Below are 25594 nucleotides of genomic sequence, written 5' to 3'. Positions count from 1 at the left end.
TACCTTTTCGTCCCCAGTTCAAAATAAAATTTTGTTTTTGCCCCCACTTAAAAATTACGATTTTGCCCTCTGTTCAAAAATGTGATTTTTCCCCGATTATAAATTGTGATTTCGCCCTCAATTCAAAATTACGTTTTTTTCCCAGTTCAAAATAAAATTATGTTTTTGCCCCCAACTCAAAATTACGATTTTTCTCTCGGTTCAAAATAAAATTGTGCTTTTGCCTCAAGCTTAAAATTATGATTGTGCCCTTAGTTCAAATTTATATTACGTTGTTACCCCAAGTTAAAAATTACGAATTTGCCCCTGTGAAAATTTACAATTTTGCCCCAGGTTCAAATTTACAGTACTGCCATTACTTTAGCTTTTGTCAAATTACGATTTTACCCCAGTCAAAAAATACAACTTTCCCTCGGTTAAAAATTAAAATATTGCCATTTTTTTAGTTTTTTTTATCAAAACTATAAAAGTGTTTTGTTTTAATTGGTTGACTCGATTTAATTGTTTTTCGTCTCAATGAGCTGACTAACACTCGCTCATTATTTGGTCATCGCCCCGCAACGCGGGCGGGGCACCAACTAGTTACACAACAAAAAGAATGTTTTAAGGCAAAGTAATGGTGCTATTCTTTTTTTTTGAAGGGTGTCAATAATTCGCGAATATCGGGAGGCCTAGCATACGTTGTTTTAATCGGGTTCGCGTTAGAGAGCCCCCTCGCACAATAGATCCCCTAAACCACTCAATGAGAAACTTCTATCACTCAGACTCGAACTTGAGACCTGGAGGGGAAAACTCATCCGGACCCACCATAGGTGAAACTTAAACACCCGTAACCACCACTAGAACACTAGTGATAGTTGGTGCTATTTTTATTTGATGATTAAGTATGAATGTTTATAACTCATTGTAACCAAATTAATGGTTTAAACTACATCAAGTGGACTATTGTGTAAAATATAATAACTAAATAGGGTGTTTTAATTAAAGAAAACTAGTTTTTAAATTAATAGTGATGTTTGATTAGTTGAAATCTATTAAATTATAATTATAATAATCTTCAATCTCAAGTTATTAAATTTAGTTTGATTTATTTGTTTCTGAACAAAAAAAGTAAGGAATTGAAATTGGTCAAATCCATCAATATTAAAATTCCACTACAAAATTCAAGAAATGTTTAATGCTATTATATCATATCCTATCTACCATATCGTATCATATACATATCATATCATATTACACGTTATATCATATTATATCACATTATACCGTACCAAACCATATCGTATCGTATATCACATCATGTATGTTATTCTATCATATCTTATTGTATTTCAACTAGTTGATGCCTCGTCTGCGTTGTGGGACGATAGACGAATAATTCTCAATCAATTAAAAAAATACTACTATAATTTTGCTAGGAAAAAAATTAAAACGATAATAAGACCGTAATTTTGGGCTCAGGGCAAAACTGTAATTTTTAGGACTAATGAGCGAGTGTTAGACAACTCCTTGATTAAATCGAGTTAACCAATTAAAACAAAAAACTTTTATAGTTTTGCTAAAAAAAACTAAAACGATGAGAAAAACGTAATTTTGAACTGAGGGCGAAATCATAATTTTATTTCAGGGATAAAATCGTAAATTAGGTGGACCAATAGGGGAGTGCCAGGCAGCGGCCGGCATGACTGTAATTTTACACTGGGGGAAAAATTGTATTTTAACCAGGAAAACAAACAAAAATGATCGAGAAAGTGTAAATTTTAAGTTGAGGGCAAAATCGTAACTTGGCTGTGACGAAAAAAAAACTAATGGCAAAACTGTAAATTTAAACGACACAAAATCGAAAATTTGAACCGACGGCAAAATTTGAATTTTTAGCTGGGAGCAAAAGCGTAAATTTATTTTTAAGTGAGGTTAAAAACATAATTTCGAACTAATGGCAAATCATAATTTTATTTCAGGGATAAAATCGTAAATTAAATGGACCAATGGGGGAGTGCCAGGCCGCTGCCGGCATGACTGTAATTTTACACTGGGGGCAAAATTGTATGTTAACCAGGAAAACAAAGAAAAATGATTGGGAAAATATAAATTTAAGTTGATGGCAAAATCATAACTTGGCTGTGTGGGAAAAAAAATTAATAGCAAAACTGTAAATTTTGAACGGCGCAAAATCGTAATTTTGAACCGCGACAAAATTTGAATTTTTAGCTGCGAGCAAAAGCGTAAATTTATTTTTAAGTGAGGGTAAAAACATAATTTTGAACTGATGGCAAAATCGTAATTTTAATGGAAAAAAAACTAATGGCAAAAATGTAAATTTAAACCGGGCAAAATCGTAATTTAAGACCGCGGGCAAAACTGAAATTTTTAATTAGGAGCAAAAGCGTAAATTAATTTTTAAGTGGGGGTAAAATCAGAATTTTTAACTCAAGGTAAAATTGTAAATTTAAAGCAGGATAAAATCATAAATTTGTTGGGCCAATCGGAGAGTGTCAGGCAGCTCTGCCTGGCACTATTCCCTTTGCCGCCCATGTGAGCCAATAGATGGCCACCACCGCCCATTTCACCCAACAGGTGAAAACCACTATTAGACTAGAGGGTATGGTGAGGCCCATCCCCATGAGGATGGGCCACCACATCAACGGCTCATGGAGGATGAGCCTCCTTCACTTTTGAGGGGGTGAAGGATGGGGTGACCCCACCTAAATATTTTATAATTTTCTAAGTTTTTTTATTAACTTAATAAAAACTTTATAAAAATTAAAAAATACAACATAAAACAACATAAATAAATTCATTTCATAACATAAAAAAAATTACATTTCCTAAAAATAAAAAAAAATAAAAAAACATTTCCGAAAAAAAATTACATTTCCTAAAAATAAAAATAAAAAAACCTACGACGTCCATTTTTTCTTCACCTCTTCCTTCATCCTCCGATACACCTCTCGTTCATCCTCCTTAACCGAGTCGAGATCCAACCTCATTATCCTAAAATCCTCCGCTCGAGCATAGTCGGCCGACACGTTTTTCTTGTGACTATATTTTTTCGGCCGCAAAGTCTTTAAACGAACGGAATTCGGAAATCAACTCGTCCATTTTCGAAGACGCCTTCGAGCCGCCACCTCCACCCGAGCCGCCCCATCCACTCGAGCCGGCCCCTTTGCGCTTTCCGGACGCCTCTTTTTTTTGATTGTATAAAAAATGGGAGTGTTTTTTTATAAAAATTGATCAGAGAATGGGAGAAGAATGGAAGAAATGGATGAGAATTGTATAAAAAATGGATGAAAGTGATATATATTTAAAGTGAAAAAGTAATTTTTTTAATTAAATCTAGCCGTTATAACGGCTATATGTTTTGAATCATGGCCCGTCGATATCATCTGTGGAGAGCCGGTTTAGCCGGGACAGGATGAGGGGGGCGGTGTGGGGGACCGGCGCCGGGCCTCGCCGGGCCTAAGCCGGCCCCCATACCGCTTATTCTTACCGCCCATTGAATTCGTATACGTTGAATGAATATATACTTTATTACATCACACTTCTCACCACAAACGTACCATACCAAAATATTAACTTAAAATTGATTAGACTTCAGCTCTATCCTTCCATTTATATGCATCTCTTTTAATCAAATCATAAGCCAAAAACATTCAAACAAAAGATGTAGTGTTCAAACGTCACACCCACATCAAAGGGTTGGACGTATGACCGATTATTAATAACATACAATATGTAACAGAAGTATCAAATAATATACAATTGATGCTATTACTTTAAATTAAATCGAATTACAAATATATCAAAATAAAATGCAACATCAACTTTAGAGATGAATCATGGTATCCATCGTGGCATACTCATGAAATTAAGTTTATGGATTGATAGGAGTTTTGTATGTGGGTTGTCTATCTTCACACAAGCTCGTGCCTACGCCACACAAGCTCGTGCCTACGCTGCTTGTCTTGTGTATAACCAAGAAATGGTCACTGAACACATGCTTAATAATATTTTGTCTACATAAAGTTGGTGAGTTCATGAGTTTAGTTAAGTGGAATCGTATCAAACGTTTAAATGTTGTTACGGAATAAGTTTAGGGTTTCAAAGTTCGTGTTTCATGGTGTTAATTAAATTGAACCACAACCAAGCCTGCATGTGGGTCATGAGACGTTAACACTAACATATGTTTTGCTCATCAGTTAAACAATGAAAAATACATGCCTCATATGATCCCCTGAGAGAGTGAGAGCTTCGCAACGAACAAAACTGTGTTTAAAATGGAGCGAAGATGAATGAGATATGTTTGAAACTGTCAAAGCTTAAAGAGAAATGGGAAAGTGGAACTTGTCTTATAAGTTTAGGTGATACATAAGTAGGAGCTCTTCTTCCTTATTGTTTCATGTAAGCACACACTAGTAATTAAAGTCGCGACACGCTTAACTCGCATACGCGCACGCGCGTGGCGTGGGTGCAATGTGATGCTTTGATGGCGCGCTTTGCAAGGCGGTGCCCTAGTCTACATGACGGTTTACAGATGGCACATAAGTGGTGTGCTTGGCGAATGAAAAGGGCTCCATATGGCACGATTGTGTGGTGCGTGTGCATGCAATGCATGCATATGATTATGATGTGGCATATGGCCTGTTGCAAAGAATTCCAGTAATCATCTTGATCCCCTCTTCTCGTTTCAAGGTACTAGGTCTTGCGCCCATCCCGGCAGGACTACCGCTCTGGTTGTTATAACGTGGGAAGCAAAACGAGTTCTATTGAGGGACTTGGAATTTGTTTTAAGGGATCCTTGTCAAAGACGGTCCTTAGCCTAAAACCTTTGGTTCTTCGTCTCATTCTTGTATTTTGTATTTTTTTTTTTGTAAAAGTTTATGCAATTTTATGCTTTATTTCCTTTTTGTATTGAGAGTTAATAAAAGTGTTTTTATTTTATTTTATACGAACGGTTTTCTACAAATAGAGGATAGTTGTATAGTAGGTCCATTATAACACCCATTGAAGAAACACTAACCTTCATGGTAGTACCCGGCTAAGACTTTAACTCTTGGCGATCCAAACTTCTGGCTGCAAAACAGAACTCCGTTAGGACTCGTTACAGGAATGAGGTTATTCCTATAACCACCCTCCGGCGTGAGAATCAGTCTCGGTTTGGGGAGAAAGTTATAAGTAAATAGGGAAGAGAGAATAAACGAGAGCAAGATGAAGATACCTTAGATGTTTACCTCTATTTATAGTTTACCATTAGGGTTTCCCTTAACCTAGGATGGGCTCCGATAAGTTAGTGATTTGCATGATCTCCCCGAAAGAGTGGAGATTTGGTTACGTGATTTATCCATGCAGAATAGAACATTCTAGAATAAATGTTTATAATTAATTGTTTATGATAAAATAATGGGTAATGACTGGGTCGGTTTAGCCGATCCGGGTCATACCTCGTCATGTCCCCCCAGTCTGAAGTTATGAAATGAAATTCGTGACATCGGACTAAAAAAGGAAAAGTCAAAATTTCCCCCTTTAAGTGTAAGTTTCTCAAGTGGGGTATCGTTATGCTTTTTGAAAAATGGCGGCGATGGGAAGAGATGTGACAGTTAGGTCATTATTAGGGTGACAACTGTACCTTCCCTATTATGACGTGTGTTCCCATCCGTTTGTCTTTTCGAATTCGAAAAGTTGCCGTTTTCCGTATAAATAGGATTCCCATTGGGGTTTTTGAAATTTCATTTCCTCATGCGTTCTTCCAATCCTGAAATTGAAAATGGCTTCCAAAACTGACGAAACATCTTCTTCTGCCCCAGCTAACACCGATGCCCTTTATTGCAAGTGGGGACTTGTGTCGTACAATAATCTCATCCATGATTATGGTATTAGGGCAGAATGGAATCTTGTACTGCCATCAAAAACCGATACAGCGTTTCCGCTGAAGAACGGGAAAATCACTCTGTTTAGTGATTTTTTCAAGTTCTGTAACTTTCGATTGCCAATCACCAACTTCTGCAAGTTGGTGTTGGATCATTATCCTATCCACATTTCTCAATTGCACCCATTGGGGTTGGTTAAACTCCGCCAGTTCGAGTTTGCCTGTATCGCCTTAGGGCATGTCCCCGAACTCGTCGTTTTTAGGGCTTTTTTTTGTTCTCGTATGGAAATCCCCTTTCTTTACTTTCGACCGAAGGGACTCCGATGTGTCTTGCCTGAGAGACATCCCTACCAGTTCTAAGGACAAAGATTGGAAGAAAAAATTCTTCTATATTGATTCCGGTGTTATTCCTGGAGAAATGCACTGGAAGGAGATGGGGCCGAAAGAGAAAGTTAAAGATGAAGGTCCCCCAGAAGATGCTTTCGTGGCAAACGCCCTGTATACGAAGTTGTGTGAGTGCCCCTTCGAGTGCACGGTAATCCCTGAGGGGGCCTTGGTGATGGCAGGGATGAGCCTGCTATGGTGTGAGCTGAAATTGTACCCCTCGTTCCGGAGGGATGATGAAGGTACAACTACTTTTTTTTTTGCCTTTCATATGTTTTGTTAACTAGCTACGAAATAAAATGTTAGCAAGTTGCAAGGGAATGGAGTTTGTTTGACTTTGTCGACCCCCCGCGACATGCTCTGTTGAGGGCCGCGAACCGCGTGCTTGGTGAACAAGAGCCGGATGTGTTGAAAATTCACCTGGGGCAATTTTTGTTGCCCGCTGTGCCAGCGGATCCATCTGCATATATATCCCAGCCTCCCCCCAGTGCAGGGAGTAGCATTGCTGTTCTAGAGAAGAAGCCAACCAGGATAAAAATTACCGGGAGGAAATATATGGCATCCAGTGCCGCCACCCCTTCCGCTGGCATAACTGTATCTGCCAGCGGTGCTACCCCTGTTGCAGCTGAAGTGACTAGTCCGACTCACGTGTCGAGAAAACGCAAGACGTTTGCTGTACCTACCTTGACTGCATTTGAGGCTATGCAGGCCGCTTACGCCCTGCCTCTTGGTATGTTTCTCTACCTGCGAATGTTATTATCGGCTATGTGGTTTGTATCACTGAATATTTTGTTTAATCCATGTACTACTGGTGGAGTTCAAGCTCAGGGTGTGATACCCACCCCATTGGCATCTGTGGGAGTGACGTCTTCCGCTGTTGGCAGAACCGATTTGTCAGAGCTTATACTTAAAGCGAGTTCTACTGTCGCTGTTAGTTGTGTTATGCCATCCTCCATGCCTACCGCTGCCGTGACCATGACAACTAGTCCCATATCCATGCCACTGCCTTCCAGCGCCACACCATCCTCCTTGTTTGATTCTCCTTTGAGTGTATTTTCTGCCACTGAAAAAGAGATGCCTACGGTGTCTGCCGCTCATGAGGCGACTAGCGTGGGGTTGCTGCTGTTAGCAATGTTGGGGGGTCCAGAAGTGGGATTGCTGATGATGGGGCCCGCTTTGGCAATGATCTTTATTAGGGATGGCAATCAAACCCGAACCCGATGGGTAAACCCGAAACCCGACACATTTGGGACAGGTTTGGGGTCCGTTAATCGGGTTTGGGACGGGTTTGGATTTAGTGATATACCCGTTTACCCGACCCAATTACCCGATAAAGCGTACCCGTTTACCCGATTGTATACCCGATATAATTTCTTTTATATCATTAATATGTATATATATATGATACATCCATTTTTTACACATATAGGTATTCTATTCTGTATACATTGTAGTTATTTGATATATATTTTTATAATAACAATCCAAAATGTAACCGATTAGTAGTTGTCCGATAGATACCTAATGGGTTTTGAGATGAGTATACCCAACGAGCAATCTTTTTAAATTAACGGGTTTACCCGAAACCCGCGGGTATACCCGATACCCAGATGGGTATTTACCCGCTAGAAACCCAACGGGTTTTGGGACGGGTTTGGGACAAGCTTGTCTAATCGGGTTTGGGTTTGGGATTACCTAAACCCGTCCCAAACCCGACCCATTGCCATCCTTAATCTTTATTTGCCTACTATCAACTGGGATCCCCATATGCAGGATAAACGCTACCAGCCCCAGTGGAAAATTGCTGAATCCTCCAGACTGATTTTTCCCCCCGTAATTCAGCATTGGGTTGAGAGGGCTTACCCCCGGCTGAATCGGCATATGTTGAGGGTTTGAACAATGAGAATTTGATGAATTCTACTATGGTGGACTCTGTTAGTCAGCCCCGGAGGCTTGCCGAGATCCGGCGTAGGTGGATGCATGACAACAATGAGCTCCACCAAGCGCGGGCTGCTATCCAAGAGCTGAAGGATGAAAAGTACCGCTTGGAGAGTCAACTCCAAGCCGCTGGGCTAAGGAAAGCAAGTTTTTGTTAGAGAAAAACAAGGCTGAGGATGACTTGAAAAGGGTGACCAACCACCTTGCTGAGGAGCGGATTATATGGGCTCGCGACATAGCGGAGAAGGACCGGGTCCTTGCTCATGCTAAGAGTGTGCAGGAGGAGTTGGAGCGTAAAGCTATTGCTGAAGCTCAAAAGGCGAGGTCTGAAATGTCTGCTCAAGTGGAAAAATTCCGAATTGACACTGACTTTGTGTCTCATGTGCAGGAGCGATACCAGGCTTTGACTGTTGAGGTGGAAACTTCTAACGCCAAGGTCCGAGCCAAGCAGGCTGAGTTGGAGGAGCTAGAGGATCAACTGAGAAAACTGCAGCAACAATGTGACTCCCTTGTGTCTGAAAAGAACCAGTTTGCTCAGTCTTTTGCCGCCCATCAAATGCGCCTAAGAGAGGCAGAAAATGAATTGGAGCAATCAAACACCGAAGTGGACAACCTTACTAGCCAACTGGCCGCATTGAGAGGTGACAGGAATTGGCTAATAAGCAATGGCCTAGTTGGGGCGTTTGAGTATCTTCGTCACTCAGGGTCTTTTACGACGTTGTTGGATCGCCTTTCTACTGCGGCATACCAATCCGGTCATCATGATGGTGTTTACATAGGATACCATGAGTGTCAGCAATCAGGGAGGATCACTCACGCGTTCCATGCAACAAGGGGCAAGCTTCAAGGAGATATGGCAGATGCCCTGGAAGCGGCGTGTAACGACCCACTCCCTGCGTATGCTGATTTGACGAAGCACGTTGCCGAAGACGGCGTGGATGCTCTACGCCTGATGCTGGAGCCAATGGAGGAGTCGGAGGAGGAATAAGTACTTTAATTTTGTTTATCATGTATGTTATTTCCTCAAGACATTTTGTATGAACACTGTTTTACTTGGTTTTTGCGAAAACACTTGATTGGTCTGTCAGACATTTAATGCTAATGTCATTGATGACGTTGCCGTTCTTCTGAAAATGGGGCGATTTGACAAGTGATGATTGTGTTTCATTAATTGTGTTGTCGCCACCCCTGTTAAAACTGTTTATCCCTCTATAAATTGAACTCCTTTTTCCAAATTTGGTAATTTGAAAAGATGAGTCGTAGGAGTTATAGACAGAGACTTTCTGATATTTTCCGACGCTTAGATGTTGTCGATGGTCTAGTTCTTCTCCAAATTCCGGTAACGGAGGAGATGATCCAAGGAGAAGGAGTGTTGTAACACCTCGTAAAATCATACCTAATGAAATAAAGACACGTGTCATGTAGGACAAACGTGTCAGGAATCCAGGGTCAAATAAAAGATGTATGGTAGGGTTTAAAAGGGGCGACATGTTATTAAAACACCTCTGAGCGACCCAAGTTATAAATCCCAAGATCCTTAAATCGTTATGATAAAAATCTTATATATTTAGCCGGTTATTCCTAAATAAATAAAATTCCATCTTTATATGGAGATTAAATTCTTTAAAATGTTACTACAATATTTAGGAAATTACAATTCCTAACTAAAAGAATTGAATTTAAGCTAAAGCATGTCCAAACATGTATTCTTGAGATTTCCGTCACTTCAAACTTGCCACAAAGTGCCAAAGGGGTGTAAGTGCATGCAAGCATGCAAGGTCTGAGCAAAAGGGACCCTCAACTGATTAAAGGACTCAAGATTTGGAGACTACAAAGTTGCATGGTCAATACTTGAAAGTTGCAAAAATTTTGGATTCTGGTCATCGGTTACGGACCGTATGGCTTTAAGCTTACGGTCCGCAAGAAGCATACCCGGGCGCATCAGACCTGGGTCGGTTACGGACCGTATCCATATAAGCATACGGTCCGCAAGAGGACCATACGGACCGCAAGAGCTTTGGCTTACGATCCGTAAGCCTGTCGCTGGTAGCAGATTTTGGACAGCTGCATGTTCAGCCTGTTACACCGCCTTATTAGTGTGGTTTTCGAAAACAGGGGCTTGGTAACTGGTATATAGCATCCTAGGGGCACCTGGGATCATCTCACAACACTTGTAGAGTTACATGGCATGATCTTGAGAAATTTAAACTCCTATATAAAGAGTTGAAGTTGTGAACTTTGCACTTGCTCACTTGGAAATTTATTCAAGACTTCTCTGGAGCTCTCTGGACAGCAACCATCTTCTCTTAGGCTCCATAATCATAATTAGGACTCTTGTAAGTGTCCTTAATCCTTTATAATTCAGTCTAGCTTAGTTAATTAGCTAAAAGTCAAACCATCGTAATTAAGGTTTGACTTCGAGATTAATCAATAATTATTTAGTCAAATCTCGAATTAAAAATACCTATGAGTGGGTAATTATGTGGATAAAAAACCCTTAAAAGGGTACCCTCTGATCCCCACTCTAACTATGTCAATTGTCGGGTCAAAGCTAATTACAAAAAGTCAACAGAAAGCTTTATTTCAAATTAATACATAATTAGCAATGTAGGATATATGTAACCTGTTTTATCATTAATATAACTTGGTAATTAATGTAAGAACATGTCTAAACATGTTCAACTCGACAATTTTCAGTTTAGGCTCGGTTTGGAACCGAAAGTCGCATAGTTTGACTTGTACTTTGACTTTCAGTTCTGATCCGTTTAACCCTAGTTTAGGATTACCTTAGAGCTTCTTTTGGACCTAGTTGCATATTAGTATAACCCTCTGTGATTATACGGCTTGGTTCATTAGTTGTCTAATTATTATGCAAGTTTCCGTTAAATGCTTATATGTTGACCATTATGCCCAAATGACCTTAAAATATGATTTTTGAAAATGTAAAAGAGTAGACACCTTAGTTACTGATTTATAAACTTGTAACCAAAATTTGATATCAGTTTGAGGTCTAGAATAGGAGTTATGCTCATTAGCGCAAATAAGAAGCTTTTAGTAATTTAATGGCATAATTAGCATATAACCTATCTAAACCTAATTTTCGATACCAAACTTTTTACCTACTGATATAAAATAATATTTTTGGGATTTTTAGAGATTTTTATTTATTTTTAGGCTGAGCATAACTTAGAGTTCTAAGCTTATTACGGTTATTGCCGGTTTTGCCCTTTCGGGCTATAAAATGAGTTTTACAAAACCTTTTGATACCAAACCTTTTTCTACTGATCTAATATGATAAATAAATTATTTTGAGCCTTCTGGAATTATAAAAATATCAGCTTTTCTTTCAAAACCCGGAAATGGCTCCAAATCGCCTTTTTAAGCGTTTTTAACACATAGTATGTAATAAAAATATTATAAACATATAAGGTTTGATGCCTACTGATATATTTAGTAAATTTTTATAGTTTGACAGTAAGGAAAGATTTAAACTCAGATTTCCGGTTTTGACCTTTTAGACTTATGTGAAATTACCAAAATGCCCCTACGGTGCATAGTATGGTTATAATTAATAAATTTCACATATATATGATATCCTACTGTTATAACTTATTAAATTAAGTATATTTACTAAATAAATCAGACCTGTAACTCAGATTACTAGTTAAACTCTTTTATAACCTTTTAAATGACCAAAATGCCCTTACGGGGCATAGTTTGAGTTTAAAATCATTTTGGGCATAATAGAATATATCTTACTGATGTCACAACATATTTAGTGCATATTAACTCAGGGAACTTGTATATGATTCATATGGTTACTCGTTACGCACTTTCCGCGTTCGGATCGGCTTATGTAACTAGTTTACACATTTTAGCCGAAACGGGTCAAACCATATCATTGTTGTCTCAAAATCCAGAATGTGTTTAAGTTACCCATATTAAACAAGCATGCAAGCTTGTCGGGTCAAAACCACATTCTAAACCGGTCTTCGCTTTATTATGCGTTTGAACCGTATTCTTTCTTTAAAACTAACCGGTCTAAGCTTAGGCTAAACTAAAAGACCCGTTAGGATTCTAATAGGTTATTATAAACCTTCGTTCCAGAATAGGAGACCCGGTAAATGCTATTTGCACTTGCTTATTGTGATTATACTTGCTCAGGTAAATACTTTCAACTTATTTTCCCTATACGGGCTTGGGGTACGGTATATAAAATACCGCTTGGTAGGGCATTGAATCTTTGATCAAATGAAGGTTAAATCATTGAAATGATCTGTTTAAATTGTTTTGTTGCTTAAAGCCTTTGGGGGGTTAATGACCATGTCCCGGATATCCTTGGCATCATTTTACGAAATGGCCACGACCTAAGCATGCGGGTGTAGGCGTACACCCGTTTGTGCATAAATAGATATTAAGGTATAACCGCCGGTTTTGGGTTTAAACCGCTGCGGGACTATACCATGTGGTGTGTCTATTGATCTTTAACCCGGTGTCAACCCGGGCTACTGAACGCATAAGAAACATGTAAATCTTTTACAAGAATATAATTATCCCAAGTTATAAAATCTTTTGTGCCACGTGCATACAAATCAATTTTTCAAACCTTTTCAAAATGAGTCAGTTAAATTGTATTTACCAGTGTAAACTGACGTATTTTCCCAAAAAGGTTAAGTGCAGGTACTACGCGTAATAGGTTGGCCTCTCCTAGCATCAAATAGAAGTCTCGTAAGCTTAGATGCCAAAATCTGTTGAACTATGTTTCCTCTTTATTTTGATCCGCCTGTGGATCTGTTTCAACTACTTGTGATACTCAAATATTACAATTTTATTTGGTTGAAATAAATCTATCTTTTTGCTTCCGCTGTGCATTTATATTTGTGTTGTTTGACTATGATGATGTCAACTACGTCACGATACTCTCCACCGGGCCCACCGGTAATACGTGGAAATATCGGGGTGTGACAAGTGCCTCCTGGTGATGTCTTACCACGGGTTAGCCGGTCCTGCAAGAGCATCATATATGAGGAGCCTTCCCCTGTTGAGGCAAATGTCGTTGCTCTATCTGCTGATTCTTTAATGAAAGTTGTTCCATCCGATCATATTCAACGCTGTGGATTAGTGTATGAAAGACGTCGTGGCAGCTTTTCCGACAAGAATCCGGTTGAGGATCAGGAGTGATGGCTGCTCTGGTGGATGAGGGGAATGAGTTGATCATTGATCCGCATCCATTGGAGTGTTATGGTGAAGTGTTGCATACCCCTGCAGAGGTGATGGCAACCCTTTCCAAGAAGTAGGTATTAGAACATGTTCGTTTTTGGTTCCCATATGTTGGTATTTTAACAACATGGACAAGTACTTGGTTTTTTGTAAGATAGTTGCATGTATTTATTACCAAAATACCTATCTTTTTGTAGCGGTTAGTGTATCCATTACCAAGATACCCGCTCTTAGCGCTGTATATTGTGACCCTTTGACTTATATAAAAAATATTTTGTGCCAAGGGTACTTTTTTACCGTTATGTGCAGTATAGATGCGTTGGCAATGTTTTATACCGTATAGTGCAATATAAAATGCGATGGTATATTGTGTATTCATGTAATGAGGAAAAACAAAAACGAATAACTTTTATTAACTCAAAACTTAGATAAAGGAAGAGACATCGCTGTAGATGAATTACACTTGTTTGCAAAAAGGAAAAGATAATCAACCCCGCCGTTAGGAGCAAGGCATTACATATAACACTCTTTTAACTGAGCCGTGTTCCAGCTACGTGGAACCGTGGTACCATCTATCCTGGCTAGGCGATAGGCCCCTTTGCCTAGATCTTCTTGAATGACGTAGGGGCCCTCCCAGTTGGGTCCCAGTTTGCCTGCGGGTTCCGCTCTACTGGCTTCATTATCACGCATGACGTACTCACCTTCCTTGAAAGTATGCTGAGCCACGCGTTTGTTGTAGTATTTTTCTAGGGCCTTCTTGTATTTTGCCTCGCTGATATCGGCGGCCTCACGCCTCTCTTCGAGTAGATCCAGGCCTTCCCTTAGGAGCCTATCATTATCGTCGTCGGTAGTGAGGCGACGTAGGGAGAGCAATCCAACTTCCGCGGGTATCATCGCTTCCGCGCCATAGGTTAGGCTGAAGGGGGTTTCATTATTACTTGTCTTAGGCATTGTTCGGTGAGCCCAGAGGACATTTGACAGTTCTTCCACCTAGGAGCTCCCTTCATAACCTAACCTTCTTTTTATGCCATCCAGCAAACTCCTATTCGCCCGCTCCACCTGGCCATTTCCTTGGGGATGCGCTACCGATGTGAAGATTTGTTGAATCTGAAGTTCTACGCACCATTCTTGCAAGACCTTATCGGTGAACTGCGTTCCATTGTCACTTACCAGATATAACGGCAATCCAAATCGACATACTATGTGTTCCCAGAGGAACTTTTTGGCATTCTCTGCGGTGATTTTAGCCAAAGGCTTGGCTTCAACCCACTTGGTAAAGTAATCAATTGCCACAATAAGGTATTTCAGCTTCCCGGGGGCCAACGTGAATGGCCCTACGATATCAACCGCCCATTTCTGAAAAGGCCAAACAGCTGTGACTGGTATTAAGTTGTTATTTGGATGGAGCGTTTGGGGAGCAAACTTTTGGCAACTATGGCACCTTCTGAGTTCTTCTACCGCGTCCTCATGCATACCGGGCCAATAGTACCCGACGTTATGAATTTTGGCGACCACTGCTCGGGGTCCAGCATGAATGCCTCATATACCCGCATGTATTTCTTGAATTAGGTACTTAGCTTCCGCTGGGGATACACATCACAGCAGTGGTCCTAAATATGACTTTCGGTGTAGGACGCCACCGTTTACTTCATACTACAACGCTTTAGTTTGTATCTTTTGTGCTTCGCCCCTGGCGGAAGGTAATTCCCTCTTTATAAGGAATTTTAGTATGGGAGTGTACCAACAGGGTTCTTCCGCTATAACGGCGGAGACTGTCACACCCCAACCGATGGCGGAATCATCGGGGTGCGGCACTAGGCGAATCAGATTGCTCAAGAGAATCCATAACAACTATAGTGAGATAATATTTATTACATTCGTTATCCCATACTAACAAATAATACAATCACATAAGTCATCACAGATTTCTTGTCCTCTCGAACAATTCAAATCCGACAACCTAGATTTTAGGTGAGTTTCTAGACTTCCTAACTTGATTTGATGTAGACTTCAACTAAACCTGCAACATACGTTAAAATAATGTCAATACAAAAGTATTGGCGAGTATACATGTTTGATATTTAGTAGTATAATAGATTAAAAGTGCTGCGAATTTCCACATGCATAAACGTAATACACGACATATATACTCACAAAACTGATACTACCAGCTAAGTCCTCGATGCTCGATTCTTCGATGGCATAACTAGACCCCGTCGGGCGCAATAGTACTATACTAGTCGTGGTGGGACGTCACGAGTATAAGTCCTAGCACATATGTAACTAGCATCACGTATATCTATGCAAACAGTTATTCGCAAGTGATAAATTGACTGATTAAATGATTAGTTGATGAGTTCGATTTATAAGGAACGTATGTTACACCCAAAATTCGATAAAAAGGGGTTAAGTATACTCACAATGCGTATTTGGTTTGGACTGGCGGGATTATGCCTGAGAATGCCCTGATTTCAGACTGATTACATGAGTGTTGGATAGCGTGTTAAATGATAACGGAATACGCGAAACGGATGATAATTAGATCAAAGGCTGGCCCGTTCGGATGGGTTGCCCGATCGAATAGACTGTCCGATCGATGGACCGTCCAATCGGATGGGCTGTCCGATCGGCTAGCCTGTCCGATCGGTTGGCCTGTCCGATCGGCTGGCCTGTCCGATCGGCTGGCCTGTCCGATCGGCCAGCCTGTCCGATCGGATGGGCTGTCCGATCGACTGGCCCGACCAGCTGTTTTCGACAATTTTTGCATGTTTTTCGGTGGTTTTAGTCGAGACGTTGATGTGACGTGTTAAACAACTGACGTCCCGTCAAGTCCGACTTATTTTTACGGCCGGGAATCACCACGTTCCATCAAAACTGGCCGTTCTTGGCCGTTTTTCCATGTTTAACCCGAAATTTGGTCGTCTCATCGTTAGGAATCAGATCCTTGACCAACATGACATTAGAAACGAGTAGAAGGTCGGTATTAGCTCCGATTCCACCGCCTTTTGAGGGCTTTGAGAGTAAAAGAGTTGAAAGAAAGTTGGAAAACCATCCTTCAATCCTTTTATTCATGGTTATGAGTAGATCTGTTGTGAAAATGTTGTTTATTCTTGTGGAAATCCTTTGGATCTGAGTTGTTCTTAGTGGAATGAGGCCAACACTTAAAGTTCATAAGAACTTCATGATGACATCACTCTAGAACACCCCAAATCTGTTGATTTCATGGTTAAAAGTTGGAATTTGAAAGATAGAAAGGTGGAGGAGTGCATATAGATCAAAGAAGTACAAGATTTGAGTTGAAAACTTACAAGAATCGCGAGAAATCGAGAGATGAGTTGGTTGGAACGTCTGGTCGAGCAGCAACAGTCACAACAAGTGTGTTTGAAGTGACTGAGGGGTATTTATAGGCAAGGAGGAAGGAAAGGTGGGCAGGTTGGCCTGGATCGGATGGCCCGTCCGATCGGCCGGCCCAGCCGTTCGGCTGGCCTGTTCGATCGGCTGGCCCAGCCGTTCGGCCGGCCTGTCTGATCGGCTGGCCCATCCGGTCGGTTGGCCCAGCCGTTCGGCTGGCCCATCCGTCCGGATGGCCTGTCCGTTCGGAGGCTTCTCGATCCTCGTTTTTGGTGCGTTGCGATAATTTGGGCACGCATTTTCATTCGTATTCAGTTTATTTATTCATTTATTATAATTAATCATAAAAAGGGTCGTATATACGTATCTATATATTCAATATTCGGTGCAATGATCGAGTTACGCGTGCCTTCGAGTGCGTTCTTCGATGTGATGTGCCACAATGATTAACGGGGTACTACTTGCTCGTATCGCCATCATCGTCACGACGGCTGGAGGCATGGTACTCACCCGAAAGTCTTTGTTAGCGTTAATTATTTACATTTCGACACCTCACGGCTATCGAGGAGGGTAGAATAGGTCCTCACTCAACGTCATTGTGAGTGTTATTATTTGCGAAAATAGCTTTGTATTAGTGATAGAACATGCGTAATTATTCGATTATACTGCGATATAGCAATGTATCTGATATAGTTACATTATGATCCGAATCTCTGGTGCTAGGCGTAACGAGTATAACGAGTAGTAACAACGCACGAAAGTGCGGGTTGTTACATAGACTTCCCGGGGTTCAATGGAAGGCATTTGCAATGTTTCTACCTTTACTTCTCTTTCCATGCCCGAAGTGGCGAGTTTGCTCAAAGCGTCTGCTATTTGATTTTTTCATCTGTGAATGTGATTGAGTGTGACGCTGTCAAAGGAAGCTATGAGCTCCTTTGTTTTAGCCAAATACTTTGCCATTGACTCGTCCTTAGCCTCATAAGTTTCGTTTACTCGATTGTTAACCAGTAAGGAGTCAACATACGCGTCAACTCTTGTGGCTCCCATAGATTGGGCCATCCTCAGGCCTACAAGTAATGCCTCATACTCTGCTTTGTTATTAGAACATTCGAAATCGAAACGTAGGGCGTACATCAGCCGAAATTTCGTCTCGGCTTATCAGCATGAGACATGCCCCAGACCCTTTCCCGTTGGACGATCCGTCTGTGTAGAGCTTCCAATTTTGTCTAGCTGTACTGGATTCCGGGATGTCCTGAATTGCGGGGTCCTGTATAGTTTCTCCTTCAGGAATTTCAGCCAAAAATCGGCAATCACCTGCCCCTTGATTGCCGTCCGCTTTCGATATTCGATATCCAGGGCCCCTAATTCAATCGCCCATTTGGCTAATCTTCCAGAGATTTCTGGTTTGTGTAAAATTTGCTGCAGCGGGTAATTCGTTAAGACCTGCACGCGGTGCCCCTGGAAATATCTTCTAAATCGCCGAGTAGCGTGGACTAGTGCCAGGACCAACTTTTCAAGTGTTGGATACCGCGTTTTCGGTCCCGCTAGAACTCGGCTGATATAGTATATAGGTGTTTGCTTCTCATCTCTTTCCACCATAAGTACTGCGCTTACTGCGTTGTGGGCTGCTAAATACATTGTAAGTACTTCTTCTGGGTATGGCGCTGTTAGCGTAGGTAGTTTCTCGATGAAACGTTTCATGTCTTGTAGGGCTTCTTCCGCTTCGCTGGTCCATTTGAAATTTTTCTTGTTAAGGCAGTCTTTTAACGTCTTTATAAATGGCAAAGACCTCTCGGCGTGTCTTGCCAAGAATCTGTTTATGGCCACTAAACACCCGTTTAATGATTGTGCTTCTTTCAAAGTCCTGGGGAAGGGCATCCGCGTTATGGCGGCTACCTTTTCCGGGTTAGCTTTAAAGTCGTTCCGGGTGACAACTACCCCCAAGAACTTGCCTTCTTCTACCCCAAAAGAACACTTCTTAGGATTGAGCTTGATATTATATTCTCTGAGCGTTTGGAAGGTTTCTTCAATGTCTATAAGCATTTTTTTTTTCTTCCCTGCTCTTGATTACTAAATCGTCAACATATACTTCCAAGTTTCTGTCGATTTGTTTTTCGAAAGCTTTATCCATAAGCCGTTGATAGGTAGCTCCGATGTTTCGCAAGCCAAAAGGCATTTTGGTGTAACAAAAGATACCCACATCAGTATGAAACGCCGTTTTCTCTTCATCGTCTTTGGACATTTTGATTTGATGGTAACCCTTATAGGCATCTAGGAAGCACTTGTACCTATAAGGGACCAGGGAATCAACTTTGAAATCCATCTCCGGTAGCGGGTAAGCATCTTTGGAGGATGCTTTGTTCAGATCTTTAAAATCTATGCACATCCGCCATGTGCCATCTGTTTTTTTTACCATCACGGGGTTTGATACCCATGTGTTGTACTTTGTTTCTCTAAGTATTCCAGCTTCAACCAGCTTTCGTACTTCTTTGACTACCGCCGCTCTTCGATCTGGAGCCATGCTGTGTTTGCCCTGTGCCACGGGCTTAATGCCCGGGAGTGTCGCTAGCCTATGCTCTGCCCTTTCCCGGGGTATCCTAGTCATGTCAGAATGCTCAAAAGCGAAGATATCGGCGTTTCTTTTCAGCAGCTGTTTCAGGTTGTTTTTGACCTCTGGGGAGAGGCTGTCCCCTATTGTTACTGTCTGATCCGGATGGCGTGTGCTTAATACCCACCTTTCTAGGCCGATGGCGCCGGTGGGCCCCTGTCGGCATCTTTTGGTATCCAATACCTCCCCCACCTTATCACGAAATACCGTAGCAATGCCTCGCGGGGTGGGAAACTTCATGAACCTCCGCGCCGTACACACGATGGCATCCAATTTTCCTAGGGTGAACCTTCCCATAATTACATTGTGGTAACACTCAGCACGTACCACAAGGAATGTAAGGAGTATGGTTCTTTCCCTGGGGGCTTGTCCGAATGTGACTGGGAAAGTAATTTGGCCAATGGGGTCCACCTTTTCCCCTGTGAACCCTTTTATGGGGGCGTGTACTGAGTCAAGTAGTCTTCTATCCTCTGGTTGCATTCTATTGAAGCAATGCTCATAGATAATGTCTTCAGAACTCCCGGTATCGACTAGGATCCTTCTCATGTGATAGTCACCCACCGCGGCAGATATGATTAAGGCGTCCGTAGTGAGGTGCAAATCTTCCACGCGAGGCTCGATTGTCATAGTCGCCAGCATCCAGGGTTCGAGCGTGGAGAAACTCCGCTTGGCCCCTTTTCCCTTATCAGTGTGTACCATGTTTAGCTCTCGCGGCCTTTTACCCGCTGCCTTGTCGTTTTTTTCTTTGACGGGCGGTGGGCCCTGTTTGATGTCTCTCACCAGGTGTGCCAATTTACCTGCTTTCATGAAATATTCGATCTGTTTCTTTAGCTGAAAAAAGTCATTAGTATCGTGGTCGCTTCCTTTGTGGTACTCACAGTATTTGGTGGTATCTTTGTTGGGATTGTCTTTTAGCGGTTTTGGAGTATTAAACTTGAGGTTCTCAGAGGCTAGGATTTCCGCTGGCGTTTTGCTCAGGTTAGGGTAATCGGAACGCGGTTTAGAGGATTCATTCCTTGAGTAGGTATTTCGGGACCTATCATACCGCGAGTCCGTTCTATCACCTCTTTGATATCGGTCTCCTCTGCCTTTATTTTTAGAACCCCACTGCTCCCTATCCTCTTGGTTTTTCTGAGCCTCTTTTTTTCTATTAGCCGTGTGACTGGCGGCTACTGCCTTTTCTTGTATCACGTACACCTTAGCTATCCTCAAGATTTCATCGATAGTGGGAGGCACCCCATCTCTTCCGTGAAGTGTTCTTAATAGCTCGTCATCATTTACTCCTTGTAGGAAAGCTCCACACGCTAGATCATTTGTGACACCCGGCATTGCCAGGCTTTCTTTATTGAATCTAACGATGAAGCTTTCCACCGTTTCATTGTCTCGCCGGCGGATGTGGAGGAGCTCGTTTTGATCTTTAGTGTGCCTGCGCTGTTGGCTGAATTGCAGGGTGAACTTGGACTCTAAATCTTCGAAACTGTCAATCTCCCTAGTGGGCAGACTGTCCCACCAGACCCGAGCTGCGCCGACCAGAGTTTGTACAAACATTTTGCACCAGAGGGGCATAGGCCAACATGCTACTTCCCCTGCGCTTTTGAATAGATTGAGATGGTCGTCCGGGTCGCCTAGACCATCGTATTTGCCTACCGTTTGAGGCATCTTGGGCTTCTCCTTGATAGGAGCATCCGCTATTCTTCTGGTGAACTTGAACTTAAAAGTTGCGTCCACTGGTTTTTAAGGTCAGGTGAGTTCATCTTCTTCCACATTAATGGGTTGTACTGGAGGGATGACCCCGCTTTGGCTGGTACCCTGGGTGATAGGGAGTTGAGCCGAGGTGATGTTCAGTATGGGGCTGGGGCCTCCTCCTGGAGAAAATAGAGGTCTAGATGCGTTTCCTCTGTCATAAGCAGGTTCCGTTGTCGGCGGGATTTGACCGTAAACCGGTTGTGACGTTGGAAAAGTCCACCAAGGCGGCATGTAAGCCGCGTATGGCGATTGTTGAGCATAGCCTTGTGTTGCTCCCTGGGGAGTGTACATCGAATTGCTGTATGGGGGTAAGTACCCATATGGAGGCGCATAATAGTACTCGGGGAAATAAGCCTGATTTCCAGGCGTGACCGGGGCGTTCATGATTCCTGCTGGCGTGACCACTGGTTGATGAGGCGGTGTAGACAGTGCCGCTGTTAGCGCTGCTGAATACAACGGCGGCATGGCGTAGGTAACCGAAGGTTGATAGTACTGAGGCATGCTCACCTGTGGTATAACAGTGCCTGGGCTTGCCGATGTAATAACTGGCCTAGAGTTATGACGTATCATCTGTGCACCAGTGGTTGTTGCTGGGGTGAAAACGTTAACGCCTGTTGCACTTGGTTCGACTGACTGGAACTACAGAGAAGTGTAGGAAAACAGGTCTACCGCCGTGGTCCCAGAAGAAGCGGCGGTAGTGCCTGTAAATCCTGGTGGTGGTCCTTCTGCTTCGAATTCCAAGTCGAGCGACCGGGTGACAGCCGGTGAGACCAGCAGGGTGGTAACGGGGCTTGTCTCTAGCAATGGATTGCTAGTTACCATCGCCTGGCTTGGTGTTACCGTTACGTTCTGATCGCTTGCCATGGGGTTCAGTCTTGTTGTTACCGAAAAGGTCCCACGGATGGCGCCAATGAATAAACACTAACTTTCACGGTAGTATCCGGCTAAGACTTCAACTTTTGGCGATCCGAACATCTGGCTGCAAAACAGAACTCCGTTAGGACTCATTACAGGAATGGGGTTATTCCTGTAACCACCCTCCGGCGTGAGAATCAGTCTCGGTTTGGGGAGAAAGTTATAAGTAAACAGGGAAGAGAGAATAAACGAGAGCAAGATGAAGATACCTTAGATGTTTACCTCTATTTATAGTTTACCATTAGGGTTTCCCTTAACCTAGGATGGGCTCCGATAAGTTAGGGATTTGCATGATCTCCCCGAAAGAGTGGAGATTTGGTTACGTGATTTATCCATGTAGAATAGAACATTCTAGAATAAATGTTTATAATTAATTGTTTATGATAAAATAATGGGTAATGACTGGGTCGGTTTAGCCGATCCGAGTCATACCTCGTCACCCACTAACAACTACCTAACGATAACATAAAAACTCATAATTTTAAATTCAAAAGAAAGCAACGAAATAAGTAGATAAACGAAAGCAAGAACGACATACACGCACACACTAGACTAATCTAGGTGACGAATAATCCAATAAAATGGTGGGTTCTAGCGTGAAACTTCAAGGAAGTATTTAATTAGGGGTGAAGGGTGGTGTGTGGTGGTGTAGGGTTGTTTGATGTTTAATTAGGTTTTTAATTGCAGTTAAAACTAAGGAAGTATTTGGTATGCAAAAATGAGAGGTGGAATGAAATGGATTATTACGAGAAAATGAAGAAAAGGGTGTTTGGTTGGTCAATGGAATGGAATCACCTATTCCATAAGGCATTTCATTCCCTCAAAACTATTTCATCCACCCCCATGTTTTTTTTTTCATTCCATCCCCTCTTTCACCATTCATCAACAACAGCACAACCCACCACCTTCGCCACCACCACCCGTAACCACCTCCACCGACACCCCGACAACCACCACCGCTGCCACCACCATCCGTCACCGTTGCCACCCACCGCCGCCACCCATCGCCGCCTCCGCCACGACCTACCACCGCTACCTATAACCACCCACAGTCACTACCACCGACCACCACCACTCACTATTGTTTTTATTCCTTCGTTTTTCTTGCCTACCAAACAATACAAAATAATAATTCATTTCATTCCCACATGGTAACCAAACAAGACATGGAATGGTAATGATCCGTTGCATTCCCTCATCCATTCCATTACCCTATACCAAACAGACCTTAAGGGTTTGTTTAATATGGGGTAATGGAATAGACGATGGAATGTAATACACGAGGAAATGGAATGGACAAGGGAAGCGAATGGATCATTACCGTTCCATATCTTGTTTGGTTACCATGTGAGAGTGTAATGAATTATTATCGTGTATTGTTTGGTAGGCAAGAAAAGGCGGAGAAATAAAATCGGCGATGAGTGGTGGTGGTGCGTGTCGGTGATTGTGGGTGGTGATAGGTGGTTGCGGCGACGAGTGGCGGCGGTGATGGCGATCGGTGGTGGCGACAGTGGGTGGCAATAACGATAGGTGGGTGGTGGTGGCGGTGGTTGTGGCATAGAGGCGACGACTAGTGGCGGGTTGCTAATGGAGGTGAGTGGCAGCGGTGGTGATGGGCATCGCTGGTGGTTGGTGGCGGCGGAGGCAGTGGTGGGTGTTATTTTTGTTTCATGATAAAAAGTATGAATGTTTATAAACCATTGAAAGAAATTCAATTGTTTAAACTGCCACAAGTGAACTAGTGTGTAAAATTTAATAACTAAATAAGGTCTTTTAGTTATTTTCATTTTTTATTTTTTTTAAACTAATAGGGATGTTTAATTAGTTGGAAGATATTAGAATATATTAAAGTTATTTCTTAAGTCCATTATATTATATATATATATATTGTTAACGAGTGATGATGAATAGTAAATTTGTTTTTATAATAATATATAGCTTTTTATTATTTATTATTTAATATATTATAATAGTTTATTTTATATATATTATATATATACTAGATATACTACCCGCCGCGATGCGGCGGGATGCGACGGTAATTACATTTATATTTATACTAAGCCGGACGTCTATTAAATGAAGTCACATCAACAGTTTCTTTTAATCCACACGCATCACCACTGAACTTCATGTAGCCACCACCACAATCACGCTTCTGCTCACGCATGACAGAGAATTGGAAAACTAAAGTTATATCCTTCTTGTTGTATTCTTGGTACTCAGCTGCAATTGCATAAAACCTGTAGTCTTCACTTGTCTGTATACCTATTGTTAAAGGGAAACACAACTAATTGCCACCCCTAAACTCACAAATCAATTGTAAATTGTAATGCATGTATTTTGCTTCTAATTAAGTTTTTAATACCTTTGCAACACGATCACACCACTCTAATCATTGGATGAAACAACATAACCCAATCCATATCTATTACAATAACATAGCCGACCGGAATTGTAAAAATAGAAAAAAAACCAGTTTTTTTAGTGAAATAAATTACAACTCACTGGGTATCATTTGCTAGTTCGATTGCTTCTTGTTCTGTTGAAAATCTAATATATCAGATTTGCCATCTCCAGTTCCAACAGCCCATTCATAATGCTTGTACAACTGCAATACATAATATCACCTTCATAACCACTTAGCAGTGTCTGTGTTAACGTACGAAACGCCGTTAACGGTTGTAACGTTTCTTACTGTTGATTAGATATGTCGAGTTATTCAACACGATTATCATTGTTGGTTTGAAGGTTCCAAAGGGAATAAGCCATGTGGGTTTGGATGGTTGTATTACAAGTCAAGTTCCATCTAACATGAAAAAAATATAGATCATAAGCCAAGAGTTCAGCCCAAATTTACTAACCCAGACACAATGGGCCAAGCAGAAGGTTTAAAATTAAATCCTTCCATGAGCTGGATTTAAGCCCAAGTTTTTTAAGTTAAGCATGTCATAACTTTAAACCTAAATTCTGGTAATTTAGGAGAAAAGATGTATAGAAGAGTATATTACATAATCATGTAAGGCTGTCGCCATAAGTCATGAATTTGTGCTCGAGCACAACCGGATAACCACGTCTTTTCTCAGCACAAAGGTGGGTACATTACATGATATCGTGCAAGGGCTATCTCTTTAGTAGTCCAAAATCGAATTTGAAAACCATTACTTGGCTGATTAGAATCAACAGTAGTATTTCTAGTATAAAGTACCTTTTCTAATGATTCTAACCCACACCCCCCCAAAGCTGAAACTTTTGAACAAAGTTGGGGAAACTAAATTCCAAAGTAATCACCTTATTCAAGTGCAATCGTACGACCTTTGCCCACCATCTCAACTGGAGTTTGCTCAATCAGACCTGCAGTTCACAAAAACAAATTAGAATGTATATATAATTTCTAAATAGCGCACATATTTAACTGGACACTTTCGTGGCGAATATAAAGAAATCTAGCTAAGAGGATTCATGCCTTTTGTGGGCCCCATAGCTCAACATGTTTGCCTGTGATCTTTCCTTGCTCAAGATCTATGCTTGTTGTATACACCCCTATTCATGTGTTACCAAATATT

At 41.6% G+C, this 25594-nt stretch overlaps 1 long non-coding RNA gene across 5 annotated transcripts; it reads right to left on the bottom strand.

Annotated features, from left to right (window-relative positions):
- Positions 1-24009: 24009 nt before the first annotated feature.
- LOC110910558 lies at positions 24010-25384 on the bottom strand. 5 transcript variants are annotated; one of them, XR_004881548.1, is made up of 5 exons: positions 25320-25384; positions 24727-24837; positions 24537-24639; positions 24397-24456; positions 24010-24296 (listed from the first exon to the last, which is right to left on the bottom strand). It is a non-coding gene; the product is annotated as an uncharacterized LOC110910558 (long non-coding RNA). The 5 variants fall into 5 exon arrangements; XR_004881544.1 differs by having other exon boundaries at positions 24011-24296; positions 24397-24639; XR_004881547.1 differs by having other exon boundaries at positions 24011-24254; positions 24397-24639.
- Between the last annotated feature and the right edge of the window lie 210 nt (positions 25385-25594).

The sequence above is a fragment of the Helianthus annuus genome, chromosome 15 (assembly GCF_002127325.2).
Source record: "Helianthus annuus cultivar XRQ/B chromosome 15, HanXRQr2.0-SUNRISE, whole genome shotgun sequence".
In the NCBI taxonomy this organism is placed as follows: Eukaryota; Viridiplantae; Streptophyta; class Magnoliopsida; order Asterales; family Asteraceae; genus Helianthus; species Helianthus annuus.
This window is presented reverse-complemented; position numbering and strand designations above follow the sequence as displayed.